The following is a 5514-nucleotide window of genomic DNA, read 5'->3' as shown; positions in this document are numbered from 1 at the left end:
CTATTTTCACTGCTTCTTAAAACAGCTGCACCAGAAGAACAATTTTTTTCTCTCAAGTTTTCAAGACTCAATTTTTGTGGGATCTCAGGGATTTAGACAGCTCAGATAGCTCAGCATAGTCGTTTGTATGTCTGTGAATATAAATCAAGGTCTTGAACCTTTTAAAATTGTGCCTATTACAAACTCCTATTTTTAGTTATAAATCCTTTATATATGTACAAACAAGTAAGTCTTGCTTTTCTGTTGTCTTAAAGTTTTGTTAAAAAGTTTAAAATGTTACAGATTTTGGTAAAAAATCAATGTACATACCAATTAGAAGCTCCTATAACTTTAGTAATATAGAGAAGAGCAAACTTCTAATAAAGAGCTTTTACTGTCCATTTTATAGACAGAGAAAAAGAAAATGGCTTGTATACAAAAGTAAGCACAAAATAATTATGGAAATACGATAAAAGAACACAGTGATCTTTTTCGAAGTAAATGCAGTTTAGAAACAAAACCTCAACACTGGCTGTTATCACCTTGTACTTTTCAGTAGAATACATTAAAAAATGCAGTTCATAAACCCTGGGTTGATAATTTAAAGAAACAGTTCAGAAATTGCATGAACATTTGTAGAAGTTCATGTCAGGAAATTCATTACCATACTGTCCACTAAAACTTTTTAAACCACCGGACTACAAAATGGGTCATTCAGGCAATTCTTTTTGAAGGTAGTAACGTAATGGTTAAATTTGTAAAAGACAGTCAAAATCTGTTAATTACAATCTGACTTAATTCTCCGTCCAAGTGCCTTCTTGTAGATAATGAGAAGTGTAATAGTCCTGCGATGCCTGAGTTAAGCCGCTTTCTGGTCATAACTGACTGACAGCTTCTTTAGCAGGAAAGTGATTAAAGACACCAGCAGCTGGGCTGGGGTAAGCTAGATCTTTAAAAGAATACAAGTTATTCTTAATAAATGAGAATAGAGATGGGCCCTCCTTTTCTAGACTCTGTTTCAACAATATGAAATCTTGAGATCCATAACATGAGCTCATGGCATAAGATCAGTTCAGAAGGTGAATGATATATAAGGATGTTGTTCTGTTTTGTTTTGTTTTCTAAATACTAGTTCCATATATATTTTGATATACAAATGCTATTAAACATAAGTTGTAATTTTAATAACTTACAATTTCATTCTCGTTCTGTTCCTCTTTGAAATACTCGGTAACAAACATTCATGCAAAAATACTTCAACATTGACACTTGTATGCAGTTGGATTTGGTTGCTTTTTTCATTAAATGAGAAGCTAAGTTAATTAAAGAAAGGTTGAAGAAACCTTTGGTTTCTCAAAATAAGTGGACAAGCCTGACATCCTTCAGAGATCACATCTCTCATCTGTAAACCGGTAGAAAACACCTCCATCTCTACTCCACAGGTAAGATCATAGTTCTTGAGAACGCTTCATGCGTAGCATTTTATTTAGGCTCAGTTTGAAAACTATCACCGAGGTGTTAGTTCTTTAATATTTGCAGTGCTTATAGTATTAGAATTGGTCTTAAGGTTTCTGAAAGTGTATGAAACTTCTGTAATGGTTTGACAGCAGTTTTCATCATGAGTTGTATGTAGCTACTGTAAGCTTCAAATCACCTTGTTAGGAAGTAATCAACCTTTGAGAATATATCCACTATACAGTGTGTATAAATCATTTTTCTCGAGTCTTATAGAGAAATAGTGTTGGCTTATTGGGGGACTAAAAGCTTATGGATTGAATCACATCGTTAACTTTTAATGTTTTATTGAGATACCTGGGTTGCTCTTGCTTCCTAGTTAGTAAAAATGTATAGCTACTCTGTGAGATGATGAAGTACAGATAAATCTATCTCTTTCTGAATGAACTTATCTCCATTACTAGCTTATAGCTGGATACTCTTCTTTCTAACGACAAGGTATTTCTGAGTCTTCTTATAAACTGGATGATTTAGGTACCAATATGGAATAAAAGATATTTATTGGTTAGTAACAACAGTCATTTGGGACTTTTTTTTTTAATTGAATGAGAAATTAATTTTCTATAGAGCTCGGAACCTTAGGTAAATCCAGAAAGATAAAGAACACTTTTCCAAGGTTAATTACAAAGAAACAATAACTGTTCAATGACCAAGAAATTTAACACTGATTTTCATTTTAAAAGACAACTGTGAATAATACCAAGTGGTGAGGTTTTCTAGATTTACTTGAAAAAAATATTTCAGCTTTACAAAGACTTCTTAAAGACAAAAAATTACCTTGAAAATGAACTAAACTGTGACACTGAGTATGATTTATCAGCCTAAAAGTCAAAGTCTAGATGTCTGAGTTCTCATTTATGGTTTCTCTTTACTCTGGTTTTTTTCATTCCGTTATAGACATCTGTCTATCATCCTGACACAAAACACAGGAAGCTCACAGATGTCAGGTAGCTGTACCTAGACATCCGTACACAGAAACTCAGCCTTGTGTCTCTCATGTATATAGTCACAACAGTCAATGCCTCTTCCTGTCACACAATTCATCTGCTTATTTCTAGATAGCCAGCACGCACATTCATACAGTCATTGTCATCATCAACGCAAAAAAAACCCCATGCCAGCTGTACACCCATCTGTATAAGCATAGAGGATATTTCCTGTGATCTTTCTTCTGCTTGATCAACCCAGCACATAGTTTGACTGTAACTAGCCACCAGGCTCTGTCCAGATCTTGGCAAAGTTGATGGAGACTCTGGAATTGAGCACAATGCACCTTTTTCCATTTCACCATATATCTCCAAGCTAATTTCATAGAAGGCGGTAGTGACGATATGATGAAGAGTACAATTGTCTAGAAAAGCCTGCAGTTATGGAGGGGCAAGTAGAGTAAGCTGGTTTTTGTCTTTCCTAATGAACTATTCCTTTGTACTGAAGCGTAGACATGTTAGTGATTGGCCTACAATCTGACCGACAATTGAGGTGAGTGTAATGTTTCCTTGTGTGTATTGCAACTCATACTACAGAAGAGCACACATCTCTCGTCTGCCAGCCTTGTGAAGGAGATTCCTGATGCAAAGAACCAGTTTCAATAACTGTACCTTCTCTGCCTCCTCTGTCACCAGGGCCCCTCCCTCCATTTAGTAATGGGCCCAACATTATCCTTAGTTTTCCTTTTTTATTGATGTACTTAAAGAAGACCTTCTACTTGTCCTGGACATCCTTCACCAGATTTAATTGCAGGTCGCCTTTGGCCTTCCTTGTCTCATTCCTACTTACTCTAACCTCTCTACGTTCATTCTACATGGTTTTGATCTTGCTTCAGCCTCCTGTGTATTTCCTGCTTATACTTGAGTAATTCATCCATATGGTTGAACGTTGCCCCATTTGCCCTTTTTCTTGTTCATCTGGATGCATCATTGAGCCTGAAGGATCCTTGGAGGATCAATTAGTTTTCTGGAGCCCTCTTCCCTGCAGGTCCTATTCCCATGGGATTCTTCCCAGGGAGCCTAGAAGAGGATAAGGTCAGCTCTCCTGAAGTGCCCAGTTAAAATCTTACTTGCTTCCCTGCTTCCTCCTCACCCGATACAAAACTCCACAATCCCATGGTCACTATATCCAAGGCTGCCTCCACCATCACATCTCCAACAAGGTCTTCCCTCTTTGTTAGTATGAGATCAAGCAGTCACCATTCCTTGTTGGTATCCTCCACTACCTGTGTCAAAATGTTATCATCAAGCTTTCCAGGAACCTCCTGGACTCTTTCTGCTTCCCTGTGTAGCTTCTTCAGCAGATGCCAGAGTTAAGTTCCACAAAAGAACCCAGTGCCTGTGACTTGAGGATCCTTCAAGCTGCCTGTTGAAGGGACTCACACACTCCTCCTGGTGCTCAGGTGGCCAATAGCCCACACCCACAACAGTGTCACTCTTATTAGTCTGCCCTTTCATACTAACCCATAAACTCTCAACTCACTCATCATCCACCCCCAAAACAGAGCTTGATACATTCCAAGTGTTACCTCACATAGGCAACACTTGGAACATCCAAGTGTCACATTCCAAGTGTCACATTCCAAGTGTCACCTCCACCATTGTGACTTCCTGGTCTGTCTTTCCTGACCATTTTGTAGCCCTTCGTGACAACATTCCAGTCATCTGAGTTCACCCACCATATCTCCATAATTGCAATAAGAACAGTCTTGTGACTTCACAGATCTCTGGTCCCTCTTGTTTGTTCCCCATGCTGCATACACTGGTGTATAGGCACTTTATAGAAGTATTGATTGTGTCAATATCCCAGTGAGAGTGTAAATGGACAGCCCATAGTCCTACCTTGAGGTTACATCTTCAGATGCTTGTACTTGCTGGAGGTATCTCCTCTTAACTCTCCTTTTGCTACTTATGTGGTTGATATAGTTCTTTCCCAAACTTATCTCTGCTGAACTCTGCTATGTCCCCATCCCCCCTTCAATCTAGTTTAAAGGTTTTTCAATAAGGCTTGCTAACTCCTATCCTAAGATCCTTTTTCCCCTTTGATCCAGGTGGACACCATCTCTTATTGGCAGGCTCAGTGTCATATAAATCAGTACATGATCAAAAGCCAAAATTCTGCTGCTAACACCAGTCTTGAAACCAGATATGATTTTCTCATTTCTTGCCCCATCATTCCCTGCAACTGGCAGGACAGAAGGGAATATAACTCGTGCTCCAGGTTCCTTGACAAGTTGTCCCGAGTCCCTGAGGTCCCTTTTGATTGTCCACAGGCTCCTTCCTGGAACACCACCAAGTATACACCTGGGAAACCAATAGTGGATAATAACCAGTGGGCCGTACCAAGCTGGGAAGTTTCTTGCTGATTGTTTTTACCTGGACCCAAGGGAGGCAACGCACTTCCTATGGATTGGGTCTGATTGGCATATTGGGCCCTTCATTCTTCTCTAAAGGGGGTCACCAATGATTACTACCTTTTTCTTTCTTGGTTGAGGAGGTTGTAACGTGAAGGCTAGGCTGCCCTTCCCTAGGCAGAGTATCTTCAGTCTAGATGGACCTTCATCCACATTCTCATTTCCCTTATCCTCAGATTCCAAAGCCTCATAGCTATTGTATAAAAGGGCACCTGGGGAGGTGAGGTAGTTCTTTGCAACTTTGATTGACTCATCCTTTGCCCTTCTAGTACACGTGGATTCTCAACACATCTGAAATATGAGGCAGCATTTCTCTCCAAACTGGCTATTCCAGCCTTCACAGCTCACATGGCATATCAGTTCTTCATTGCTTCTCCATGCTGAATATAAATAGTGGCATCTATTCTGTTATGTCAGAGCACAGAAACAAGTGGTGCAGCTCAAGATATAGGACAGTACACTCCATAGCATTTTTTTCTGTCCAGAGAATTGGAAAAATAGGATTAGCTAAACTGTCTCAGTGAATGCACTAACATGGTTCCATTTATTCCACTAGTTTCCTGCCCAAAGAACTGCATCCTGCAAATGAGAAGAGAACAATGATAGAGCCCCTGCTAAAG

General features: G+C 39.2%; 1 long non-coding RNA gene across 1 annotated transcript; it reads right to left on the bottom strand.

Moving 5' to 3' along the window:
• Positions 1–3173: 3173 nt before the first annotated feature.
• On the bottom strand, positions 3174–3929 carry LOC116783268. The gene is made up of 3 exons (XR_004355593.1): positions 3827–3929; positions 3707–3764; positions 3174–3416 (listed from the first exon to the last, which is right to left on the bottom strand). It is a non-coding gene; the product is annotated as an uncharacterized LOC116783268 (long non-coding RNA).
• Positions 3930–5514: the final 1585 nt, after the last annotated feature.

Source organism: Chiroxiphia lanceolata, chromosome 2, assembly GCF_009829145.1.
Source record: "Chiroxiphia lanceolata isolate bChiLan1 chromosome 2, bChiLan1.pri, whole genome shotgun sequence".
Classification (NCBI taxonomy): domain Eukaryota; kingdom Metazoa; phylum Chordata; class Aves; order Passeriformes; family Pipridae; genus Chiroxiphia; species Chiroxiphia lanceolata.
This window is presented reverse-complemented; position numbering and strand designations above follow the sequence as displayed.